Here is a 27,171-nt window from a genome sequence, read left to right as displayed (position 1 = left end):
ACCCCTCCACTTTATTTCTGTGGTATCTATGAGAAAGCACAACATTATCACCAGTTTTCCATTGGTTACCCTTCTTATTATTCCTGCTTGTCTGGAATTAATTTGAATAATGACCTGAATGCCAAATGCCAGCGCCAATATTATTATGAAAAGATGTGAATTAATTATTATATTGTAATTGCTTATATTTGTGAGTGGCCATAACCAGTGTTCAAATTTTTGCTTCAGTATAATGAATTTCAATGTTTACTTCAATGTAACAATGGAAATACAGTTCTTCGTGAGCTCTGATAATTTTCAAAGGCATTTCCTGGTATTCTAAATAAGAAATTCTCACTACTATGTCATCTCTGCCTGTTGAGCTGATACTGGAGTGCCAATAGTTCTCTGCTCTGAATAGGATATTAATGCAGACGTTTGTCAAGTCGTAGCAACAACCCCTCTTGGTTTGTGAAAATCACTCATAAATAACTGCAGCAACTTATGTCATGAAGCATGTGAAATATTTTATGAATTTGTGGGCATAAATTAAAATACGAGAGGGTCCAATTGGTTGTAAGAAGCTCTTATTTCTCTTTGAGAACAGTCTTGCATTTTAATGAGAGGTTGTACAGCCTCCATCCTTGAAGGATTTCAAGACTCAATTGGATAGAACCCTGAGTAACTTGATCTGACCTAATGGTCATGCTCTGAGCATGACATCAGACTAGAGACTTCCTCTGAAGCCCTTTCTAGCTTCTATTATTCTGTAGTTCTGGTTTACTTGTCCATCACACTCTTTATTATTTAACAGTATGAGCTGATCATGAGAAAGGCAAAGTTATAGAAACTAACACAATTAATGTCTTTATATTATGATTACTATGGCTTTATTAATAGGTTAGTACCAGCTGAAAGTTACAGTGGGGTTTGGGAGGGAAGGAATCTTATTTCTAGTAATATTTTCTTGATGAAACCGGTCCAAGACTTAATGTCAGTTTTGTTTTAAATACCCATTTACGTTTCAGTCTTAGCCTTTGTTTTTGGAGTAAGATCAGACCACTGATTTTCATTTGTGCATTTGTAAGGACAGCTCTGTGCTCAGGGCCTGGCTTAGCAGAGCCTCTGGTGCTACGAGGTTTTGTTCTGCACAGCCACTATACTCCGCCAAATTATATCGCGCTGAGGTAAGTGTTGGTGATGTTTTCTGGTGAGAATTTTTTAAGTGAGAGCCAGCTGCTTCTTTTGGACTGCACATGGTGACAATTGTAAAGTAGTTTAAGAAATAATTTGCCACACGTTTCCCCCTCCCACTGATCGTGAACTTATTGTTCCTTCCCACCATGTGGTTTGGTAGTCAGTAAATAGAATTTTGGTGTAGAAATGATTGCTTGAAATTTCTTCCCTCTGTCCATTCATAATGTTTAGAGGTGTAGTTATAAAATTTTAATATTTATGCCATCATCCTGTGTTCTAGGAAACAACAACAAGGAACAAACAAAATAAGCAACCTACTGAATATGAAGGTCAGTGTTGTCAAACTAAAGAGCAAAAGAGGTTTTGGAAAAACTCTTGATCTTCAGGAGGGTGATAAACCCTCCATCACTTTTAAGGAAAGCGTGACGACATGAAGACCATCTGTTAAACTGACCAGGTCTGTCTTTAATCCTTCATCTCACAAGCAGTTTAACTTCTCAGAAGGAAAAAAAAAAAATCCCATAAAGTTTCACGCGAAAAGTCTGTTTGCAACAGTAGCTGATAGGTAGTACTTTCTACTGCTAGACAGATGAATTTTCTCTCCATACACTTTTGGAAAACTATTTTTTGCTTTTCTTTCAGTCAGTTTCAGAGATGATTTTTATGACTGACGTATGAAAGCTTTCCCAGAAATAATGCCTCATATTTTATTATGTTGGCTCATAAGGTCAGAGGCGGATGTTGGTGGGATGGCAGTAGATGTTGAACCTTCCTGCCAGTATTCCATTGCATTTTGTTGCTGTGTGACAGATGGCAGCAGAGGGGCAGTCTGAGACAATGGTGTCTGACATGGAAGTGAATATGAAGCAAAGATGTGTAATGGAGTTCCTCTGTGCAGAAATAGCTGCGCCCATTGACATTCATTGATGCTTACTGAATTTTGATGGAGACCAAACAGTGGATGAGAGCACGGTGGGGTGGTGGGTGCTGCATTTCCGTAGTGATGACAGGAACAGTGGGGTACCTCCACTTGTACAGATGTTTATGAGCACAGAATGCAGGTTTTTGCTCATGGCTGGTGAAAATGCATTGCTAATGGTGGTGACTATGCTGAAACATAGTGTTTTGTGGCTGAGAATTTGCTCTATCAAGTAATTTTATTGTGTTCTTTGTATTTGTTGTAGTTTCCATGGAAATAAATAGGAGGCATTACTTTTGGAGGGACCGACATAGTAAAAGCATAATAGTGTTAGTGGAATACTACACATACAAGTCTAGACAGAACTAATTTTGCAACACTTGATTTCTGGCTTTTGAAACATGGCATTGTACCTTTTTATAATAATAGAAGCTTCCTGAGAAAGCTATTGGGCAAATAAGTACGTGCATCAATTTTTTTTCTCGTGTCTTTGCTTTTCAAAGCAAAATCTAATTACTTAATAGTTCCTGAAATGTACCACACTGTTTGCATGCTATAATCATCCAAATCACTTTGGAGACAGAAAACAATGTTCTTCTGCCTCAGCATCATTCACTTTTGTCTTTTGATTTCTGAATTTGAGGAGAGAGAGGAAGCATATGCATCTGTTTGCTACTTATCTGCGTGTTTCTTGGAAAAAGCAGTGCCTTTCTCTAATCTTCTTTTGACTTATTGTCACAACTTGTTTTTCTTTTGGCCCTGTTGGCAGATTGCTACATTTGAAATCATCATTTTGAAAACTGGAAGTTGGAATGAGAAAACTATATCAGTGCCAAAAATCCATGTGACGCTTTTATAAAGAAACACATTTCAATGGAGGAAATATCAGTATCTTTCTGTAGTTTTAAGGCAAAACTGCTTTGGAAATTCTTGAGTCATTAGGGAAATTTTTCCTCTATTGCGGTAGATACTGGAGAAATTATATGGAATTTAGTGTAGGATGAAGAACAGCAGCACCTGTGATCTTCTTAATAATATCTGTTCTGCATCCACAGCTTGAGTAAGCTCCCTCTTACGGGCAGAAGTTCCTCTAGAGGGAATTTCTGCAACATCAGTGGCTGTTGCAGCCTTAGGCTACAACTCAAGATTAGAAATATGGACATTTTTATGTCTGGAATCTGTTTTCTTGTGCTTTCTGAGTTGTGAATTTCCCACTGAGTGAAGTAGTAGGAAAACATGTGTGCTGGAACCTTCTGATTTCTAGACAGTGCCAGCACTGAAAGCTTTGTGTTCTAAAGGATGAGGGTTTTGTCACTTGACTGCTTATTTAGCTGTTATGTTTTTGTCAGAAATATAACTTTGCTTAGTAGAAGAGCTGGTCAGGCAAAATTGCTAGGCAAATCTACGGCGTGCGTGTTTGAAATGGCATAGGTTTTCAAGATGTGCTACTAAAAAGTGATAATATTATTTAAGTAATTGGGAGATTAATTTTCTAAGCTTACATATTTAGACGTTATGCTAAGTCTGCCTCATTTATTAAGTATGGTGATGTAGCTTGCTTGCTTGGCTCTTTCAGATGCATGGAAGTAAAGTAAAGTAAAATACAGAGAAAAAATAGAAGTAATTGAGTGTGGTTTCCGACATTTATGAGCCTTTGTGCTGTGTTTGCTCTTCATATTTGATTTTTCTGGACATCTCTGAAAAATGCAAGAGCTACCACGATGAGTTAGAGCAAGAATCTGCTTAGTCCAGTTCCTTGTGCTGGTAGTGATCAGTAAAGGGGTTTGAGGCTGTCTTCCAGTTCGCTCATTTTATGCTTCTGAAGCTCTGAACTTTCACCATCCCATTTTTTTTTGTTTGTTTGTTTTCCCACTGGTTGCCTCCCAGAATCGCTTTGTTTTCAAGTTTTATGGAGTTCTGTTCTCCTCCTTGCCCTCAGTCTTATGGCAGAGTTGTAGACAGTCATTCTTTTAGGTTTATACCTGTTGCTATCAATGTCCACATATCTGAACCTACCTCCTGTATTTGATCCTACCTGCCTGATTGTTTTTATGCGTTGGTAGACTGGGAAGTGACAACAGTGAGAATGGTTATTTATGAGTTGGCTTGCTGACTTCAGGACGGGCTTTTGGCTAGGGTTGCATCACTCGTACTGGTCGAGCAGTGTGAAATGTGGCCTAAAAAAATACCTTGGGAAAGATTATAAAAACAGAGGCAAATCTAGAATGTCATCTCTTGTTAGCCATGTGTTTTTTTGTGTTTTTTGTTTGTTTTTTATTATTTCCAGCTGGCAGTATAGGGATGTCCTGAACTAGTACCCACATCCATATAATAATTATTTATTGTTTATGATGAGCCTGTCCTCTATTAACAAGCCTAAACTTTTTGAACTAAACTGTATTTTGACTTAGACAACTTTCTGTGGTAGAGAATTTCACAATCTGTGATGTATTGTAAATTTGTTTCTCTATACTTGTTTTTTTTAACTTCTAGCCTCACAATTTCTTTGCTTTCCAGATCACATTATTGTGAAATTACACAGAATCACTTGCGATTTCATAGTCTTCCCTTGTAGACCCCCTGATTCTCTTCTTAATTACTGTTCTTTTCATGCTGTATGTTACTTAGTTCTACCTGAAATGGCAAGAATTATGTATATATATGAGACCAGAGCTTTAGAAGGGTAACGGCTTTATGCACATACTACTTGTTAATTTTCTGTGCTCCACAAAGGTCTCTGTGAGGTCTGTCTATGGGATCACGTGACCTACATACAGTCTTTGATGCATACAAATTTTTAGCACAGTTACCTGAAGTCTCTGACTGCAGCCTTGTTCTTTGTGGGGGATGTCAGCCGTTATTGGGAGTGAATTTGTGTTTAATGATCCCAGTTTTTCAGGTTTCTTGTGGAAGGCGGTTTTAGTGAGGCAGCGTGTTGTCAAAGTTCTTCTGTCTTTGCCCTGGCTCCAGATTAGTTCTTGCTGTGCCCAATTAAGCAGGGATAATGAACATCTGTGTCTTCAGAAGTAATAATGTTGGCAAAAGTTGTGTTTACTCAGTAAAATATAAGCACGCTTTTTAAACGGATCTGTGGAAATTATCTGATTTTTTAAATATGTAATCAGTTTAAACTTTGCAGTTTCAGAGTAGCCAACTTCAAAGCTGCAAAACTGTCGACTCATCCAAGGGGAAATAAATATAGGTGAGAGCAAGTTGACAGGTTCAGTTTATTTGGTGGATGCAGGCTGTTGCATAAGACAGAAATATGCTTTTTTTTCCTTCTTATTTCAGTAATCAGGTTTAGTTTATGTTCAAATAGTTAAGCACGGGTGGGTTGGCATTATGAGGAAGATGACAGCACTTAAAATTTTAGAGGAATGGGTCGATACAACTGTAGTTTCCACTGTGTCTTTATTACATCACTTTCTATTCCAGCTTTCCCCATAAATTGTGTAGGTGTTATGCAGGCTTACATTTGTTGGGATGGGGGTTGACTTCTTTTTATGGTACTGCTCCTTCGCTGGGACGGATATCCAGAATCAAGGCTTTCTCTGGCAAGCAAGTGGCTGAGGATTTATTCATCATCTATGCTATGTAAGCAGGCAGTATTCACATGCTGTTTGAAGTTTTAAATTAATTGAGATAGAGTCAGCTCTCAGTGTGTTTTTTCACCTTCTTCTTGGAAATGCTGTGTTGTGCCTTTGACCCAGAGAGCTCAACAAATTTACTCTAGCGCGGTATTACACAGGCAAGCAGAATGGATGGACACAGAGGCTTGGCATGTTGGAAGATGTTAGCATTGAACCAGGAATAGAGCTCTGGCTGTTTCAGTGCTGTCACATCCCTGGCTCGGTGAGAAGAGGAACCAGACCTTGCACTGTTTGCCTTCTTAGAGAAATAATTCATTTCTTCATGTGGGGAAGGTTTTTTTTTTTTTTTTCATTACACTGAGTTCTCATGAATTAACAGATAATCCTGCCAATGTCTCTTGTGAGCATAACTATAGCAAGAGAGAATTCAGATTTAATTCAGAAGCTGACTTGCATATTTCAGTCTTTCTCTGGATATAGATTAATCAGCAGTAGTTATTTCTAGTTATGAGTTCTGACTTTATAGACAGGATGAAGCTGAGCTAAAACTGAGTGTAAGCAAACATAGTGAATATAGCTGAATACAGATATTGTATTCAGTCAGATTTGGACTGAATTCCAGTATGGTTGTGAATAGAGTACAAAAGCTAATCCTCTAGTGGACTTGTGAACTTGATATAAAAGAGCTCTTGATCTTTAAGCTTGGAAAAATTTATTTTAGGAGCCTGCATCAATGTCTCATTATTATTATTTTATTATTATTATTTCCAATGAAGGGAAGTAGCTGCGACATACAAAGCAGCAGTGGAAATCACATCTGCAAGGTGTGCCTCTTACCTTGTTAAGCTTCCTGGACACATTAAGTTCTTGAGCTCTTGGTTGGAATTATTATATTAAGGAAGCTACAGTAATTAGTCTATTTCAATTAAAAGAAAATCAAACATGGCTGTTATTTAGTGTCGCTTTCAAAATGTATTGAATGCCAGCCCACTTTAAATTGGCTGATAAAGTGCAATCTAATTGTGATTGATGTTCAGTATTGCTAACAGGATCAATAAAAAGTACAGTTTCATTTGTAACATTCTTGTTAGCTTCCAGTATTTTCATCTCTTTCAAAATTGTGCCTAAAGCAAAAAGCAAACAAAAACCCCAAATCCCACCAGCAGAAGCCTCAGTATTTGTTTGTATAACTTTACTTCATCAGGCAAAATGTGGTAAGCTGTAAATTGGTGATAAATGCAGTGTTGGTCACTATGTTATTAAGTAATGATAAATTAGTGTTTTGCATCATTCTTCTGTGGGGGGCAAACGAAGGTATGTCTGGAATAGCATTTTTTTTTTCTTTAATAGCTTTTGTATTTGTACTATTACCTAGATTCAATCAGATAATTTCCAAAAGCTAAATCTTAATTTATCATCTTAACTTACAGGTAGTATTTCCATTCTTCAGGGTTAGACTGGCTAGATTTTTCTCTGCTTTTTATGAAGTGTTACCATAAAATTCTACAGTGTGTCTGACACACGGTGGACAGTCTTAGGAGGACTGTTTAATTTTTGAGATGATTTTGCACCCTAACCATTTTGTATTAATTTGTCCTATTTTTTTTTTTTGTCTCTGCTGTTTATGCCAAGGTGGGATTTCTTTTTTGTTTTTTTCAATAAAAGAAAGAATTAGAAGGCTGTGAGTATGCTTAGTGTATGCAGAAGATAATGAACGGTTTTCTGGTTTGTATAATCATTGTATAATTTTTGTGAAAAGGAAATAAACAGTTTGGTTTCATGATAAATACCCTTCAATAGACTTGGGAAAGCATTGGTATTAGTCATCTGGCAAAAATCAGCAGAGCTCTGCTAGAGTTGCTGCCGTCTTTAAACTTTTGTCTTCCTGCTCTTTGTTGCTATTTTAAAATAATGAAATCAAACATTTAAATCTTAAGCTGCCACATACGCATATTCTATAATGAGGCTCTATTATTATGTGCTTACATTTTGGGTGATGACAGCCAGTAACATTCCTAAATGCGATGGTGTAACAATGTAGGAATGTACAGAAGGCTCTCTGCTTTTGTGTGCTGCGCAATGAGAATAAATACATTGCTAGAGCCAAAACATCTGCAGTATCATCAGCATCGGGTTTTAATCTAGTTTGTGTTTGCAGTCTCGTCTTCAACGTTTTGCTGTCTGAGTGCAGACTTTTTCTGTATGGCCTTGGAACTAGAAATAAGCACCCAGACTGGAGGTGCCTGTTTTTCCCTTGCATTTTCCTGGGAGGCCTGCTTAGCCTGCAGGCTGCTCTGCACTGCTGCCAGCATGGTTCTACAGGCGTGACTCTGGAGTGTCACTTTTTTTTTTATAGGCAGCGTGATTTTTTGATGCGTGTACTGTGAAAGTGTCTTCAAACCATTAGCAGGAGAGGGATATAAGTGTACAGCAGTTAGCACAAGAAGAAAATAAAAAGCAGAGGGGGAATGTAAGTTGGATGGCAAGTCTGAAGCTAGCATTTTGCTTATGTCATAGTACTTGCACAGGTTGTTTGTTAGGCTGTACCTGGTGAATTGCGTCCTATGACATATTTAAAAAAAAAAAAAAACCACCACTGACAAAAACAAACAAAAACTCTCAAACAAAAACCCGCTCCTCCCAATTGACCAAAGCTACCTCAGTACCTGAAGCTGTTATTCAAGATGTTGGAAGATGTAAAAATGAAAAGTAGAGGCAGGGAAGGAGGCAGAAAATTATAGACTATTCCTTGTCTTCAGCATTTTGAATTGTACAAAACTCATGTACACAGCACAAGTCTCTGAAAGACAACAACAGCGTGAGTTACAGTCACCAGAAATTTAGGAGAAGTAAATCATTGTACCAGTTGAATTTTCTTCTGTAACATGATAATAAGTCCCGTGAATTGACAAGAAAATGTTAGTGAATATTAGTATCTTAACGTTAGCGAGGTCTTTGACGTTTTTTGATGCAATAATCTTACCAACAAGTGATGATACGTGTCCTGAAAGAAAGTACAGTAGAGTAGGAGTGAGATGTGTTGGATGACTGTGCCCAGTGGGTGGCTGTTAATGATTGTCTGTCAGAATGAAATGCAGTATTGAATGGGGATCCAGCATGGTCTGTTGCATCTGTTCTTGTTCTGGTTCGCTTCAGTGTTTAATGACCTTGGTGGCAGAATAGAGAGTGTGCTTTCCAAATTGTTGCACTAAAAAATGCCCCCAAACTCGAAGAGAATGCAGATATATAGGACATGACTCCAAAATTATTTGGAGAAAATTGAGAAAAGTAAATAAGAGCAAATAGGTATGACACAGTAGCAGAAATCCTGAAATACATGAATACAGAGCAGGCAGCAAGTAAATAGGGGACAATTCTCTAAAATTCCTACCATTACAGGAGACATTGCATTAGGAGGGCTGAACGTGAGTACAGCATGTAAAACGTAGAAAATTATGTTTTTATTATGGAGGAGACCTCAGCTGAAGTATTGCGTCTAGTTTGGGCCAACCATTCGAGAAGATACAGCCCAGCTAACCAGAAGCAAGAGTCATCAAATTGTTTGAAGTGTGGAAAATTGAGCTGGAAGAAAATTGACTGAAATAATTTGAATGGGGGAGAAGGAGAGGTGTGCAAGATCTAAGAAAAGAACTGGCAAGTGTAATTTTTCTTAGTGCATATAGGAGGCTGAGGGAGGAAGTTGTGGAGTGCAAGACCCTGAGTGGCAAAGCAAGACAGATGCACCTAAAAATTTCAAATTAAGTCCTGGACTAGGAGCAAAAGAACCTGTTGCTGAAATAACAGTTGCTTCTCACAAGACATTTGCTTTAACTGCATTTTAAATAACAGTATTTTAAAATGCTAAATATAGATATTTCTTGGCTATTTTTCATGTTAGTGATTTTAAAAACTGAACGTGTTGTAAATGGAGATGATTTACCTGAGACAGCACCCCCTAGGCACACCTATGAGGAAGGTAGCCTCCCTACTGCCAGCCCTTCTGCTTTTAAAGTCTTCTCCTAACTCACCAAAACCTTTGCTTTGGTATTGTTGGTACCTCGTTCTGTAAGCCCTAGGTACATCACACAAGATTTTCAGCTTTCTCTTCCTACCTTATGATCTTGAGAAGCATAGTTAATATTAACTTTTATTTCTTTCTCATTTTCATAATGACTTCAGTTGCCAGTCCAGCACTCTGGGGACTCAACATATTATTATCATAAGAAAACAAGGAGTGTACTATAGGTAATTGTTTTGTTTATAACATTATTCCTAATTTCCATTGTGAATTTCTCCACCGAGAAATGAGCGCAGCCTCAGTTACCTGAGGCTGTAACATGTGTTGTTAGCATACTTCAACTCTGTATTTGCATTATTATACCCTAGAACACACTTCTTTAATCATCACAGTTGGAAATTACCTTGCTTAGCAATTTTAGTTCCTATTTTCTCAAACAAAAATAAGTGATTGCATGAGTTGAAGCCAACAGCCTGTGTGCCGTGTAGCAAGCCAAACCTGAATTCTGTGCCTGAGAGTGGAAATTGTGTCAGCTTCAAGCAGTTTTTAATGGGGCTTTTTGCTTAAGTAAATATGAAGTAAATTCCGTCATTTCAGTGTTCCTTCTATTAACTTACTGTGTGTTGCTTTCAGTTAACATTTTTTGTCATTTGTTTTTGTATTGTTATTTCACTGCCATTTTGAGATGTTTTTGTGTGTGAATGTGGAAGTTTTGACAGCTGGACAAGAGGTGATGAGCAGCCTTTAAATGCAAGGGAGGTGTCTGATGTGGAAACTTTAGGGGCCCAATGTCTTGTAACATCCTACAGAGGTTTTCCTTCTTAGCAAATCTTGCTTTTCAAGCTGGATGATTCTGTTCATGTTATCTGCAAGGGAAGTTATAGCAAGCATTGATTATTTAAATGTAGCTTTCTAGTTTCCCAAGAAATACATGGGGAAGAACTCACAGATTTGTGCTTGTTCAGACTCTCGTCATATTTAAACGGTGCTCCTTTTAACTGTGAAAGCCAGACATTGGTACTCTTAAATTGAAAATTTAGAGCTAACTGTATGAATCTATCAAGTGATGTAGATACTTGGAATGTGTATGATCCTTGCTGTAACAGAATGCAAGGTAACACTGTTCACTGTTTATTACTGATGAATACTTGGTGATAAAATTATCTTTCAAAGGTATGCCAAAAAATGCTGAAGTTTCTGAGATTACTCCAATAGTATGCGCTGGTATTGGAAGGATGAGATGGCTACGTAGGAGGAATGTATAATAGAGACATACCATAGTGTAGAACTAAATAACAAGATGTTGCAACCTCATGAACCAGCTCTAAGCAGTACTGATGCTTCTGGGTACAGATGGAAAAACACAATTTAGAGCAATTTAGACAATCTGGGTGAGAAAGCTCAGGGCTTGGGAGCACAGCAACGCTGCTGGGCTATGCCAGCCCCCAGGGTCAGGCACAGGGCAGATTCTCCTTGACTAGCCTTCTTCTTGCTGGGTTATGTGAGAGGGAAAAGTGATGCTGAGCTGTGCATGATGTGACCTAAGTAATGCTGTACGGTACCTTTGATCTGAGCAGTAGGCAGGGACTAAGAGAGGTTTGGAACAACAGTGAAGGGTTGGTGGCGTGATACTCCGGGTGGGGCCTCATGAAGGGCAGAGCAAAGGGGGGACAATCACCTCCCTCGAATTGCTGGCCACCTCTCTTGATGCAGTTGCTCTTCTGGGCCTCAAGAGCATACTGCTGGCTCAAGTCCAGCTTTTCATCCACCAGGGCCCCCAAGTCCTTCTCTGCTTCTCACAGTGAATTCTTCTCCTGGTCCGTACACATGCTTGGGATTGCCCTGACCCAAGTGCAACACCTTGCACTTGGCCTTGTTGAACCTTTTGGTTCATGTGGGCCCACTTCTCAAGCCTGTCCAGATCCCTTTGGATGGCATCCATTTCTTCTGTTTGGAGAGGAGAAGGGGAGTAAATATCTATCAGACGCGTGCCACGGGCCTCATGGAAGCAATGTACAGGCCACATGTGAGTCAACATGCATGTGTAAACTTCAGAAAAGGTTTATTAGGACGTTGTACAGGACAGCTTAAAGCCTCTCCGCAGTGGTCGGTACAATGAAACTTTAATATCAGTTTAGACTTCCTATGCCATTTGCATCACAGAAGGGCATTTCTCTCAGACGCTACACAGCAACCTTAGTATTTTTCTTTCTTTTTGTTAGATTACAACATTAGGATACTAATAGAAGCTTTATTTGTAAGCATAATTAAAGTATGGTGTTAACAAGACTCTGTTGCAGAATTACAATTCAAACTTGCAATTTAGTGAAGGCTCAAAATGTCTAAAGTTTGAGTAATAGACTTCAATTCTGAATGAAGTGGAGGAAGGTCGACACTTAATGGAGCAGTGGGTGTTGATACACTTCCAAAATGGGTTGTGGCTCATCTTGAAAATATTGTAGTTGACTGAGGTGAAAAATGAAGGCTAATGAGTCAGTCTTGTGTAAATTTTTCAAATTCTTGTAGTTTTCCAGCCGTGTCTGCTTCCTTGAGCACAGACCACCATGCTAAACTGCACGGCTCTGTTACTGTTCAGCAGTGTGAGGTTTTTTTTATGCACGTAAACATGGACTCTGAGACAGATACACCCATTTTCACTGTAAAGTGGAGTTTGAACTGTTGCCTTGCAATAAAAGTAAATTGAATGTGTTAGAAACCTAGTAGCTAGTGCTCTGAAATGACGTCTAATTTTTTAGGTTACTGATGTTTGGAATACTATCAATAATTAAAGTCATTTTTTGGAAATAAAACCACGCTGCATGTTTACTATTGGAGTTTTGGAGAGTGAGATGCTGAATTGAAACTTGCACTATCGAACAGCCAGCCCAGCTTTCAACAAGCGTTGTTTCTTGTAATTATAGTGTAGATATAACTGATCGTTCCATGCGGTTTCTCAGTTTTGAATGAGAGATGAAAAAGCAAAAAACTTTTTTATTGTTTGAGCCAAGAGAGCTGAGGATGATGTCTGCTGTTCTGAAAGCGTTTAACATTTGATGTTTACAGTCAATATCAATTCAATTCAGATTATTTAACCACTTAAAAAATTAGTGTTAGCATATGTCAGCATAAAACCATGACAGCATATAACTTCTGTCCAAGTGCAAGAGGGAAAATTTTTGATGTGAGGATGTAATATAGTGTCTCAGACTCGGCCAGTACTACCTGAAGGCTGCCCCTCTGGAGGCCAGCGCTGATCTGGATAAATGCGAGCATGACTGATGGTAGAACCCATGCACAGAAACAAATTAATAGGGAGACTTCTGCAGAATCAAGTAATTGTTTGGAAATAATGCTTTGATATTGGTTGGCCAGTGGGTGATATTTTCTCCTATTATGATTATGTCTTTGATAGCCATGTGTAAGAGAACGGACAGCAGGGCAGCACGTGTGGGAACTGGGGGGGAGGGGTAAGGCAAGTTGCTTGGTGCTTTACTGATGAGGAGTCGGAGCAGGCACAGTGGACCAGGTTTGCACAAAGCTGCCCTGGCTGCTGGAGGAGGTGGCAATTAATCCTGGGAGCCAGTATGGTCCAGTGGTGCCATGCTAATGGTAGTGAAGTTAAAATAATAACTTAAAAAGTGCCCAGATGGCTGCAGCTTGAGAACCGTCAGCAGTCTCTCCTTGGCATGAGTGAGGCTAATGTGTTTTCATGATTAGGTATATTGCAGTGCAACATTTTCTGTGCAGTTTGGCTATAAATAGGAGGATGATGCAGTAAGGGAACTCTTGTTTGTCTTCAGATTTGATTCTTGCATGGGAAACCTTTGTGTTAGTAGCTGCCATTTGCCACTTCCATGTTCCGTGGCACATGTCCCAGTGCTGGTTCTCAGGCTGTAGTCCTCTGGCACGTTTCTGTGATCGAGGCAATGGCTGAGCAGCATGGGACAAGAGGATGATTGGTTCTGGTTAGGGAAGGGAACAGGGACAGCAGATTGGTTTGTCCCAGTTACTTTTAGAGTGGTGCTCATGTGCCAACTTGCAGCAGTGAGAGCCCAGCAGTTGTCAGTTCCGTGCCACGCTGAGCTGGTTGATTCCTTTAGGAAGCAACACGGTAGCTGTCCGACGCAGGTGTGAGTGGTGGTTCTGGTCATGGCACTGCGGCCGACCCTGACAGCACGCCAACAAGGCACTGCATTTTGGGGGCAAAGGAGAACAAGGGCCTTCAGTTGCTTCAAGAATCGCCGCTCTTGGGTGTGGCGTCAGAGAGGTACACTCAGCTGGGGTTTCGTTTCGAGGAAACGAGACGAAAATAGGGAGGAGATGCGTGCGGTATACTGTCACCACCTCTCAGGTGTACAGCTGCGCAGCCCCCAGACAGCCGCGCGGGTGGCAGCGAGGAGCGCGCAGCGGGGCGGCTGCCGCCGCTCAACCTTTCCCCGGCGCTGCGGGACTTGGGCGGAGCTCTCCGCAGCCGCGGGCCTTCAGCTGAGAGGGTGCGGCCCCTTTAAGGCGTGACCTGCTCGGGGATCAGGTGCGCGGCCGGAGCGGTGACGTCACCCTGACGGAGGCGGGGCTGAGGCTGCCGCTCCCGCGCTCCCCGCGCCGCGGGAAACGGCGGAAGGTGCGCACGTGTGCGCGGTGCGGCCGGGCCCGACTCGACTCGACTCGACCCGACCCGGCCCGGCCCGTGGGTGAGAGCGCGGGGCCGCGAGCGGGAGCGCCGGTGGTAGAGGGGATGGGCGGGGCGGCGGGAGGTGCCGGTGCGGCGGGAGATGCCGGTGCGGGGCGCGGCCCCAGGGGCGGTGAGCGCAGCGGTACCGGGCGGCGCGGCTCTTTCGCCTTGCGGGACGGCGGTGGCGGATGGGGAAGGCGATGGAAGCCCCGGGGGGTGCGGGAGCTGTAAGGGGCGGGAGCGAGGTGACAGGGCTCCTCTTGCGGCTCCCCTGCAGCCTGTGCTGGTTCTTGTGAACGGGTTCCTGCGGCATAGCGGCGTTGTGCTCGCTGCTGTGTAAGCAAGCAAATGATTTTCTTCTTCAGAAAACTACAGTGACAAGAACGTGCTTTGTGCACGGTGCCTAATTATTTTTTTCTCTTTCTCCCTGTATATGTTTATATATATATATATGTAGGCATTTTCTTTGTACAGTCGTACATAGCATTATACATTTTGTTTGCATTTACCTGTTTAAACTGTTGCTGAGCTGGCTAAGCGTATACCAGATACTGCCTTCACTGCTTCTGTTTTTCATGGAGGCAGTCATGTTGTGTACCTATTGCCCTTGATAAACGTGTGATTTTGCATTTTACTCACGATTGTTTGGTAAACGAAAATAGGGAAAGTACAGGTGGCAGTAGTACCAGGAGAGCTGTAGGGTGGCTCACAGCTGCCTTTCCCCTGGTGTCAGTGGCGAGATTGCGGCCACCTCCAAGAAGCAGGTGATGGCTGTGCCCGTGGTAGTGCCTGAGCACATACAGAAGTAACATTGCCTGCACCTGGGAGCTGCAGTGGTGAGGCGAAGGCAGAGCACTGGCTGTGGCCTTTGTTGTGGGTGGGTTTTTTTGTTGGTTTTTTTTTTTGGTAAGGGTAGAGAAGACATCAAAATTGTTTTTAAACGTTCATTTAATCTTTGTGCTAAATAGACTTTTATACTGCAGTTCTCATTTCTGTTTTATTTTGTTCACTTTACGCCAGATATGTTAAAATAGTCAGAAAAGACTACGGACAGAAAAATTCCCATTCCGGGGAAATATCGGATGCAGATAAGGTTGTCAGAATGGCTTCTCATTTTCTTTCATGGCATAAATTATAAAGTGAATCAGGACTTCCTCAGTTTTGTCTCTTGACTAGCTGAAGGTCTCACTGGTATTCCTATGCTAACAAAGTAGACTGGGACTTCTCCTGAAGCCCTAAATTGGAAAGGCACAGGTCAGTTTTCCATCTCTATACATATAGAGTTCGTGCATTAGCTTCCAAAGCAGACTTAATTTCTAAGTCTATGGAGCTGGATTCTGGAGTAGCTCCTCTTTAAAATAAAAAGACTTACATGTATGGCTGTATGTAGTTGTTATGATGCCTGCCATTTTTAGTGTTGAGTGTACACCTAGGAATTCATCTCTTCTGCAGGTTTCTTTCATCTACCGCCTTGACAGTGTTTCAGTCTAATCAGTATGCAGCAGAAGTTGTTTTTGCTGTCTATAAATAGATACTGATGTTCATACTTGGTATTCTGTATTGCTCTTTGTAGCAGGCATCCTGCATGGATGTTAGCCTCACCCTCGGGTCTGCATTGTCCCGGGTGACTTGTGTCAGCAGTGGGCTTCTTTAAGGGACTTAAAATGTTAGTTGAGCATGGTTTAAGATGAGCGAAGTCCTTCTGTTTGGATATGCTAGTGCATACTTTTGTTTTGTGTGCTCATCGCATATGGGGGCAAGGAACCTCTGGGTGTTTGTCATAATGCTTTAGTGCTTAATTAATACAACTTTTTTTTTTTTTTTTAACCCTACGTATATAGAGAGTACTGGTGTTCTGTCAGGAGCGGATTTGTAGTCTGGAGATGCAGCTTTAGAATGCCAGACAAAGGTGAACAGATAAGTCCTCCGGGGCACATCAGGATTAAGCTGCAGAGTGAAATCTGCTCAATTACTTTTCTACCTGAAAATCTCCTTAACTAGGTGTGTTTTATCATTATAGCACCTATTACTGTGATGGATGTGGCTTTCTGTAGAATTTTTGTGAGTGGCTCATTGTTTCTTCTAGAGGGAGTCAGCTGTTTCTCATCCTCCCTGAAATTGTTGCTTTAAAGCTTGGTTATATCTCACTATCTTAAGCTACTTTCATTTCACTAGCTGTGAAACAAACTTGCCTATATGTGGTTGTATATATAATTGGAAAAGTCACTGGATTTTAGGCATCTGCAGCAGCGTTTGTAGGTGTGTGCAAATTAAAGGAATAGCAGCTGTTCTGATGGAACACAGAAAACAATTCAAGATGGAAAGAAAGATAATTTAAAAAATGCTGTTACTTCTCTTTATAATAGCTGTTGGGTTTTTTTAATAGAGGAATCATTTTAATAAATTGCAAATTTAAAATTTGTTTTAAAGTATTTATATATATAAAATCATATACATATATATATTTATATATATATAAAAATTGATAGGGTGATTCCTGGAATTGCCTGCGTCATTGACTTTTGTTTTCTGCCCATCAATATCATGCTATGGATTTCAGTGCTCTTGAGAGTTCTGTGCTATGCATCCTGACTGCATTTCAATCTGCCACGGTTCAACTGTAGGACAGACACTAAAAATAAGACACAGGAAAATAATTAGGGCAGGAAATCTAAAATGATGGAAGATAAAGTGTTATGAGTCTCCTTACCTTCTTCATAACCACCGTTCTGTGATCTTCTTTTTTCTGTTGCTAAATTGTTAGGAAAGTAAACTAACGAAGCCTAGGAACTAAAATATCAAAGGGGACAAGTTCATATGAGTAAAGAGAATTTGCTGGTGGTCTTACTTTCATTTTTGGTGTCATACGGATGTAACTAAGTTTTCAAACTGAATTTTCCACCTCCAACCTGTCATCTCCTTTTTTTTTTTTCCTGTCAGATGAGAGCTTGAAAGCATCACTTAAGTTGATGCAGGTGCTGAAGCAATCTTGTGTAATTGTCTTTCTTAAGACTTTTGCAAGCCTCAGTCAAGCAGCACACAATTGTAGAGATCTTGGTATATAAATGATTGTAGTTTGGGTGTTATAGGTTTTTGTCGCAAACTTATTTAATGACTGGGAAAAGTAGATATGGAGTGATTGCTCCAGTTACACTGATCAGTGCCGTGTGTCTGCTTTACATCATGTACTGAAGTGGAAATCACAAAACCCGGGGTGGATTTGTGCAACGCCTGTGTTTTGCTGCCTCTTGGGATAAGCACACAGTAAAGTTGCTTTTTTTCTTGTGCCAACAAGAATGCAGTTATCTGTGGTGTTTGTGGGGTCCCTCTTTGATGAAGAGTGGGTTTGGTTTCTGCCAGTGTTTCTCTAAGCTTTGCACCCTGACTGTTGGTGGCCTCCCATACCTCCCTGTGCTGCAGCTACTGTGAAGCGCTGCAGGTCACTGCCTAAAGGAGGGCTGGGATCAGTGAGCCCCTCTCTATCTTCCAAGCACACATAAGGAAGAAGACAAGTGAAGAATTTTGACTGTATGTTAGAGTTATAAGTGGGCCAGATTTGTTCATCAAACCATAAGCTCCCACCATGGGCTCACGGTGACAGTGCTCTTGCTAGCCAATGACTGGACTCTATATACTGAGGAATTCTTTCTGTTTGGCACTCTCAGGAAGATTTTTTAATCCAGCTGAGATTTTGGTTTAGACTACAAGCTGTCGTTCCTCAAATAATGTAACTGGTGCTGCCGCACTGAGGCATCCTGCACAAATACTTCTAGGGCTACACGGGGAGCACCGAAGAGCAGATCTGAGGAAAATCTCCTCTGGGCCATTTTGCTCCCGCTGGATGCTTTCCCCGGCCCTGCTGGCTCTGGCTTTGCGGGGCTGCCTGGGAGTGGGCTGTGTGAGGACTGGAGAGGGCAGCTGGGAGCCTGAAGGAAAGTGGAGTGCGTCAACAGCACGGCTGTGTGTTAGCAGGTCTTTGTAGAACACACGGTCTTGAAAACTGTTTCTGGTTCCTTGTTCATAACTACCGAAGCAGTTGTATGTTTGATTCCTTAGAAATACTGAGAAGCAGTGAAAGAGCTTTTAGCTCATCTTGTAACTTACCAGTAACTTTAATAGCTCTAGGTAATTTGATTTTCCTGAAAGAATCACTCAGATGACAAGGAAGAAAGCAGGATGGGTTCTCATTAGTTTATCAGCGGCTCCGTTGGCTTGCAGGCTGCGTCTACCCTATGAAAGCAAGCTGTGTCTGACAGAGTAAATTGTGCCCTGCTTTTTCTTTTTTTTTTCCCCCTCCAGACGGTTCTGAAGCAGTTGTCCTGCCATGTGGAGGAGGTCAGCTGAGTACAGCATATGTGTTTGCCTAATATTTTTTTAACACGTTGCCCTAAAGTTTGTTAGACTGTTGTTAGCTTTTTTGTTGGCCTTCTTCCCCTCCCCTTGAAGACTGCAGCAGAAGTGGGGAGCACTAGCTGCACTCCTCAGCCAGCCCTCCTCTCACCCCTCCAAAAGGCATTTAAAAATTGTTGGTGGTCACTGCTGTGTGTCCTCAGAATTAACTTCTTTGACCTCAACATTTTTCGGTGAAGGGGATAACCAGACTTATTAAAATTCCAGGAGATACACGTTGGAAATTAAAACAAACAAAACTCACTGGCTTGCTTACAACAAGGAAGCTAGGAAAGTTTAACTAACTGAGGGTTTCATTTACAGTGGTTATTCTGACCTGGTCTTTCCTAGAGTGCAGTGAGGTGCTAACCTACCACCGCTCTGCTGTGGCAGCGTTAAGAAATCCTTCAGGGAAGGGCTGGGGCTCCCTGGGTGCTCCCCTTGCTCGGCTGGTACTGTGCTGGCTTGCCCTGTGACGGTGGCTCACAGGGCTGGTTGCAGCTTGGGGCTCGGTGCTGGGAGCACGAGGCTGGGGAAAGCCAACAGGCGGACACAGCCTGATGTTTCTCACAGTTGCGTGAGGCCACAGCTTCAGTCCATGGTACTGATTGCCATACAGGCATCTGAATGCAGACTGGGGGGCAACTTTGCTGTTCAAGTAAGGAAATCTGGTATCAGGCCACTGCTTTCCAGGCTGGCTTTTCTGAATTCTGAGTGAGCTAGATGATGAAAAAAGCAATCGTTCCTTTGACAGAGTTGTTTAGGGTTGTTTTTGCCAGTTTTTCTTTCTGTACTAGCTCTTTCGTGGACTTTCCAGCACAAGTGTTAAGGGAGCAGAAGGGGCATGTGATGGGAATGGATCTGCCCTGGAAGCTGCTGTCAGGCTGGCACAGGTGTGTCATAAAACACACTGTAAGTTACCTATGCAAGGAATTGACACACGGTGCTTGACTTTGGTAGCAAATATGGTAGGAGAAGCCATCCCATCTACTGTTTCTCTGTTGTCATACCCTGTGCAGTTTGCTAGTCTCGGCTGTGCCAGTTAAAACTGCTTACTGTAGGGCTCCTCTGGATTCTGAACAACTGAAGTTATGGAAACAGCCCCCCTTTGTGGTTTTATTTTCTGTGAAAGGAGGACAGGAGCCAGCTCAGTCAGAAACTATATCTTCAGTGTGGCGTGCTATTCACCCCAAATCATTTGTTCCTGGCAGATTTCTCCATGTGGATATACTAATTTTATTTAAATTACACTAAATGTGCTGACATTTAAAGCTCTATGAGGGGGATTGCTATGGTGGAAAACTATTCAGGGGTGAAGGGAACAGCTAGCATCATCTCTGCTTCTGGGAAGCCGCATGATCTGTGATGGCAGAAGGAAGCTGAAATCATATGATTTTGCAGATGTTGAACTGTTTTCAGTATTAAGAGTGGTTACTGCAGCTCTGTCATCTGTACTTAGTTTCTTCAGATTATTTTTTTAAACATATGCTTTTGTCATTTTCTTCGACAATATCTGTTTATCTTACCAACTGTGATGTGTGCAGTAGGCATATGCACTGGTAGATAGGGTTGTCTGCAAATATATTTGCTCCTCACATTACTGATCTTTAATACAAAACAAAAGCAAGGAATGGAGAGAGATTCTGTGTTTCTGTTGCTTTATCTTGCCTGGTTTTCTTGCCTTGGTTCAGTCAGAGGCAACTGTGTGGATGACTGCATAATTGCTAGCACTGCTATTAGCTCTTTGTAGCCCTAAGGGCTGCACTGCTTGACCAGAGATGTTTGGGACTTTCTTATATTATCCTAATTTGGGTGAATTGATGATGTTGGAGGAGTGAAAACACTTTTATTTTTTTCCTTGCTATTTTATGCAGAAATGTGGTAATTGCTGTAAATTCTTTCTTAGTTTGGTGGCAGTGAGTCAGATGCTTAGCTGGTGTGTTTGGCAAAGCCCTTCTGTAAGCTCAGCAGTACTCCTGTGTCCCAGCTCAGGACATGTTCCTTGGCTTCTGCTGGGGTGTGGAGCACTGCTTGCTGCCCCAGCTGTTTGCCCTTTGGTGATGGGGAGTGGAACCTTGTCTTCTGCCTGGTGCAGCGAGACTTGTTCCAGCACAAAAATCCTTACCTCTCCTTTAATGCTGTGTGAGTTTTAAAACTTCAGTTTAGTTTTAGAATTCTGAACTTGCTTTAAAGAGAACTTCTATTAATGCTTTCTTCAGTCACTAAGTGTTGAAGAGCTGTTACTCTGTCACTGTAGCTCTTACTTGCATGTGTTCGATCACTTGAAGAAAAAGCTGAGAAGAAAGTTCTGAAATGATGGGAACTGAGGCTGAAGCAAATTTGTAAAGGTTGGTACCACAAACCCCTTACTATTACTGATTTCAGTGCTTCTGAACAGGGCTGTTGGCCCACTTCACTTCAGCAAGGAAATTGGCAGTCACGTGGGTCCCCGTGTGCCTGAGGAGGAATAGGCAAATGCTTCCTCCGGCGGGATGACAAGGAGGAAAGGGAACATAGAGACCAGTGTTTTCTTGGCAAGGACGCTTGCCAACTGAAGGTCATTGAGCCCTGGACGTGGTGGCACTTAAACAGGTGGGCTTGCTAACTGTTGGAAAGACCTGATACTGGTATTTGAAAGGACACCTGCAGGTCCAAGTAATGGTGCAGGATGCCTGGGAATGGTGCAGGATGCCTGGGAGACTCCGTCATTCTTCACGTATGATAAAAGCGAGGACTGGCATATTGCCCTTGCCTGAAGAGGTCCGCGTTGATATTGTGAACTGCACATTTAAGTGGTTTGGCATCCATGAAACAAGCTGTTTGAGGAAAGAGTGCTGTGGAGTTAACATGCTGTTTTAACCATACACAGCTGTAGGACAGATTTTGAGCCCAACATGATTAGTTAATATTTTTCTGGTTTGTTTTTTTTCCACAATTCTGCTGCTGTTAGGACACTTCAAAAATTATTTGATACGAGGTTAGCATATATGTATCTAAAACTTAGGGGGCGGGGAAAGTACACAGAACTGTCAGAAAGTAAAATATGACTTAAGAGTATTGTGCTTTATGTATTTTTTTTCCTTTCTTGCTCTTACTCCTGTTTCTGTCTGACCAAGACTACATTATATTGGCAAGACACGGTTAAAACTTTGCTAAGCCCCTTCTGTCCTGCAAGACTGGGTTGTTTTTAAGGCAGAATGTTTTAATTGTATTCCAACTACTTCCTTTTCACATTGTTTGTTTCTATTAGGTAAATGGTCCCGGTGGGGATAGTGTCTTCAGTACCTTGTATGGTCCAGAGTATTATTATATTTCAATCTGATTCTGTTAGCATTATGTTGTGCTAGGACAGAAAGACAATGGGGTACATTGTTTTTCATAACATAACCAAAGTTTTCTTTACAGTTATTTTGGTCGTGGGTATACACTGCAACTCTCCCTGTCTGCGCTGTGAATGCGACTGTGTTAAGAAGAAATTGATGGTGAATGTGGATGGCACCAGTGTCTCAGGAGCTGTTCTGAGAGAGTTTGAGAAAAATTGCGTGGTAATGCTGCTTTGAAGCTTAAGTAACTGAGCTTATGGCAGGCTTGGGGATTGGAAACTGTTTTTCTGGACAAACTTTTTTTTCCTCTTGATTGGCATCGCAGGCTTTGAGATACACAGGATGGTTCCAGGAATTGTCCTTCAATAATCATTCTTTGAAAAACTGAATTTACGTTTGTGTTGCAGCCGCAGCGCTCTAAACCAAGAGATCAAAACTGATGTAATCTTTAAGTCCTCTCATTTGTTCTAGTCAGTGGTTACATGTCATTCCTGGATATCAACCCCTCCCATGAGACAACATCCTTCATGTTAACTAAACAATTGGCAGGAACCTCTCCAGTTCGTTTGTCACACGCTTATGAGGTGAGCTCTGCCTAGCATGGTAATAAGAAGTACTTTGTTACAGCCTGGCTTGCCTGCCTCCCCTGCCTGGTCCCTTTTCAGAAAGGACTTAGAAACTTTCCTCTCTTTGGTTGCCCTGTTTCTCTAGTGAGTTGTTGGTAAGCAGGATCGGCCTGTCTGGCCTTATCTCTGGTGGCAGAGCTGCCTGCCTGGTAGGTGGCAGAGGGGGTAGTGCTTCTCAGATTAGGCTTTCCTGTGTTGAGGGAGGCCCTTGGTTTTTGAACAGCTTCCTATTGTTTGCATCTGCAGGTTGTCCCCTCCCACACTCTTCCAGTTCTTTCCTCCTCCCTTAAATAATTTTTCCATGCAATAGCGTTACTCAGAGCAGTTTCTCTAATAGAATGTCCTCTGAGAGTTTTTTCAGCCGGCTCTGATCTCTAGCTTTTGTTGCAATACCAATACAGAGTTTACGCAATAGCAACTGGCTCCTAAAGGTAGGTCCTAGCAATTTTTAAGTCAGTTGTTTAAATTCAAAGTTGCCACTATTGTGACAGTATTTTTCTTGATTCAATCTGAGTTCTTGCAGGAATTCTGTATGTTGTACCAAAAGGTAGAAAATGTTACTTTTCAGTATGTGTTGTCCTTATTTTGAAGATGCAAAGAAATAGTGTTACTTTAGTTTGGTTTTTAATCTACTTTTGCATGTTTGGTTTCTTCTTTATAACACTGTTTCAAGTGTGTACATGTTACATATCTTCTGCTGGCTGTTGAAATGCACTTTCCAAGCCATTAGCTTTCTTGGGTCCGTCATACCACAGTTGCTACTGACTGCTGGTATCCGTAATGAGTGCAGAGATGAAGCCAGACAGAATCTCTTCTCACCTTGATGATTGTGTGACAGCTGAAGGGGATATTGACAATTCATTTTCCATCCTTGTTATTTTATAGTACCCCGTGTTAGAAACTCTTAGGACTGCTTTTTTTTCCATATATGTAGGGCTTTAAAAATTACTTATAACATGTTCACTTGAGAAAGTAAGGGCTTGTTTTGGCTGGTTTCCCGATTCCCTGCTTTTTGTTAAGTGTTCTGTTTCCAAAATAAATAGTAGTTATTATGTGAATTTTGGAAGGGTACTATAACTGTTCTATAGCTCTCACTGCTGCCGCTTAGCATGAAGTATGTCTTTGTTTAAATCTGTAAATTCGGAAAAACCACAAACTGTTTTTGTGCATTCAGTGATAGTAAACAGAGGCTTGAATTCCACTGAATGGTAAATCCAGTTCTAGAATCTGCCACCCAGAGGAAAAAAAGGAAAACAGGAAAAAATTAACATATCGTATCTACTGCTCGCCATTCAGTGTAATAAATGCATTCTGCCTGTTCAAATGCTTTCCATATTTTTTTTGAAGAAATACCTTTCTCTATAATCTCTGCATGTTTTAGGATCTGACATGAGACGTAGCTTTAGGTGGAACTCAGCTGGGTGTGTGCAGCTGATGCGGAGCTGGGAGGAAGCCTGTGCTCCTGCCTTGCTGTTTGCTTCTCCTGTACCCGGCTCCGACTTCTTGGTAAGTTAATTCAACTCACTAAACTAGCAGGAAATAAAGCAAGCCCTTCTCTTCCCCTTTTCCCATCCCCCCCAAAGTGCTAATTTTGTGAGCTGAATTTGCTCCTGTGAGCCAAAGGGCAGGGATGTTGACTGGCTGCCTGAGAGCACTGGGATGGGGAGGAAAGTGCCCTCCCCGCTTTGGTGGCAGTGAGATTTCTGGTTCGTTTGTCCATGTAAAATGTCACCCTCAGAAATTGCCTGTCCTCCCACTGATAGCAAGAACGCTGTATCATGACCTCTGTTTGGCTCATTGTACAGGAAGGCAGGCATGAACTTGTGCCTGATGCAAGGTCAGATTTTCATTGCCTGGTGATCTGCTGAATGTGGAATGCTCGTGAGAGGAGGACAGAGGGATGGCCCAGCCCATCTGATGACTTGCATGCTGAAACAGACTCGTCAGGAAGCTGCTTGTATTCATCTGCCATTAGAAAGTTCAGTGGGTATTTCTTCCTAGCGTGTTGTACTTCATGGGAATTCCAGAAGGTTCCATGGGAACCTCCTCGCTGCTAATTATGCTTTTTTTCTTAGCCACAAAACAAAAAACTTTCAGTTCAAGAATCTTGTTAACTCCAAAGCCTTGTGGACATAGTGTTTCATGCATTTCTTAAAGTCGTTCATTTGTAACATATTTAACACCTACAGGCTCAAGTCACTGTTTCAGCCTTTTATGAGTTTTACAAAACAAAGCAAGCTAAGTGCTGTTTAGAGAGTTCCCAGTGTAGGGCCAGAGAAACTTGATAAACAGCTAGAGAAGAAAAGGAAACATACTGTGGCGGCTGTCAGGATGAACAATGGTTTTGGCACACCTGCTGCCTAACTGCTGAGCTTTTCTATGCTTGGCAGGAAAGGAATGATTTGGAGGATAACAGAATGATTTTGTAGATGTTTTTGGTATGTTTCCATCTTCTCCTAGGGAGAGATAACGGAAGCCCTTGCTTTAAAATGTAATGTCTGGTGCAGGCTGTCATCATCAAACGTGGGGGCAGGATTTACTGCTGTGCTTAGAAATGGGAACATCAAGGTTGTGCTAGACCTAAAGGCCCTTAGAAATGAATGCAGGAAGAGTGGAGCACCACAGGAGGGTGGAATATTTCATAGTCAGAGCAAATTATGCTCTTGTTACGCTTCTGAATAAATAGAAGCAAACTAGTTTTACGCAAGAAAAACAGTAGATTTTGAGTAATCGGGGAGCAAAATGAAGGGAGCTGAAACAAATGCGTGAGTGGGAACATATTTGAGTATGGCGCAGTTTTTGGCTCTACCAGGAGCCAAGTGATGTTAATGTAAGTGATGTTACTCCTAGGAGTTGTCACAGCTCTGAAATTACTTCTTCCAAAGAGCTGTGTGTCACAGCTATGCAATTTCACACATTTTCCAGTTGCATCTTTTCAGATTTTCATGTTTTGGATAATAAGAATGTTTTGAGTGATTCGTTAATGCATGTGTAATTCCACGTTTTTCTTTAAATTTCAAATTTAAGCCTGTTCTTCGTTCCAAAAGATTTGTATTTTGATTCCTGTACTAACTAGTGAGTACCGGGATCACCATATAGTGTATTGGAACTGGAGAACTTGAGGGAACTGGGAAAAAATGTGGAAGAGTTTCCTCCAAATCAGCGGAGAAAACGTACCCAGCATCACACGTTTTTGGATCAAGCTCAGAATAGTTCAGCTTCAGATGGAGTGACTTCATCCTGATTGACCAGAAGTGTAAGATTTTTTCCAGGTCAGCCACTTGGTTGTGTGTGCATACACGTGTGCGTATGATTTATTAATCAGAGGAAGGATGCACAGGCTCTTAATCTGGACAGAATCTTCTTATTTTTTCCTGCTTCCCTTACAGGTGTGTGTAGGGAAGAGGGATATGTTGTAATGCCAGTTAAGCAGCGGATAATAAGAAGAATAATGTTAAGTAGCAGTGCGTCTAAACACTTTCTTCTAGTATTGAAGGGGAATATAGTATTTGGGATTTCTTACCAAAGCATTTCTTGTGGCATAATGCAGTGACTGAAAATATGGTATGTGAATGCCTTCTCGGTAAGGATAGCTGTTAGCTGCTTTTCCAGATGTCAGGTAGTAGATCTATGAAGGCTGCTTATTCCAAGGGAGAGGACTTTTAAACAGTACAAAATCTGGTTTTGCTTTTTTTGCTGTCTTGCTGGTGTTCTGGATCTGCACTTGTTTTTGTACCAATCTGCTAATCTTCCTCACGCCCTGTTCTGGCATGTGCAAGAGTTGCGTCCCTTCAGCTTTCCGTGTTGCCAGCGTATTGTCTGGAGATTTCTGGGGAAAACAAGTTGCATTGTTCTGTGTAAGAATGCTTGGAGACCTGGGCCTGGAGCACATCAAGCGCTCTTGCTCTGACAGGATTTAGCAGGAGGAGGTGTGGGCCGTGTGGGGCTAGGCTGTAAGGCGGAGGGCCTGGCTCTGGGCAGCGATGCTGTGGGGCTGCGGTGCAGCCTGCCCGGGGGGCTTTGGGAAGAGGCAGGCCCTACATACCATGCTGTAGCAGGAAGTGGGATCTTCCACAGGTTTGAGATGCCTGAGCCTTCTGTGGAGAGCCCCCTAAAAGGTTTTAACATCAGCAAAGATAAATTTTAATTTAAATAGGAACTAGGTATAAATTTAGCAGGTTATAAAAGTGAAAATTCCTTAGAATTAGGGAAGGCAAAACAGAGCTTTGCTTGTGTGCAGCTTTCCCGTTGCCTGCTGTGACTCTGCTTCCCAGTCTGTCAGTCACTGAGGGGCCTCATAAGTCTGTCAGTAATGCTGTGCTATGTCTGAGGCCAGCTCCGGCCTCTCTCTGGCCTGTAGTACCTGCAGGGCCTGGAGCTATCTCCTTGGCACCTTCCTGAGGGGGAGCAGGGCTATATCCATGCCTCTGATGGTGCTGAATGGCACAGCCACACTCT

At 41.8% G+C, this 27,171-nt stretch overlaps 1 protein-coding gene across 11 annotated transcripts in view; it reads left to right on the top strand.

The window, feature by feature from the left end:
* Nucleotides 1-27,171, top strand: part of USP54 (ubiquitin specific peptidase 54) — a 100,003-nt gene that overhangs the window by 8,143 nt on the left and 64,689 nt on the right. For 6 of the 11 annotated variants that reach the window (XR_002440023.1, XM_021400782.1, XM_021400777.1 and 3 more), the window contains exon 1: nt 24,089-24,219. The exons of 1 other annotated variant lie outside the window; for it this stretch is intronic. The gene's annotated coding sequence lies outside the window, so the exon portion shown is untranslated. Of the gene's footprint in view, nt 1-1,483; nt 1,634-14,253; nt 14,395-20,919; nt 22,310-22,791; nt 23,145-24,088; nt 24,220-27,171 lie in introns of those variants that run through there. 4 more of the 11 variants (XM_021400773.1, XM_021400772.1, XM_021400776.1 and 1 more) reach the window with 4 other exon arrangements.

Source organism: Numida meleagris, chromosome 5 (genome assembly GCF_002078875.1).
Source record: "Numida meleagris isolate 19003 breed g44 Domestic line chromosome 5, NumMel1.0, whole genome shotgun sequence".
NCBI classification, from domain to species: domain Eukaryota; kingdom Metazoa; phylum Chordata; class Aves; order Galliformes; family Numididae; genus Numida; species Numida meleagris.
The sequence above is the reverse complement of the archived record's forward strand: the minus strand, read 5'-3'. Positions and strand labels throughout refer to the sequence as shown.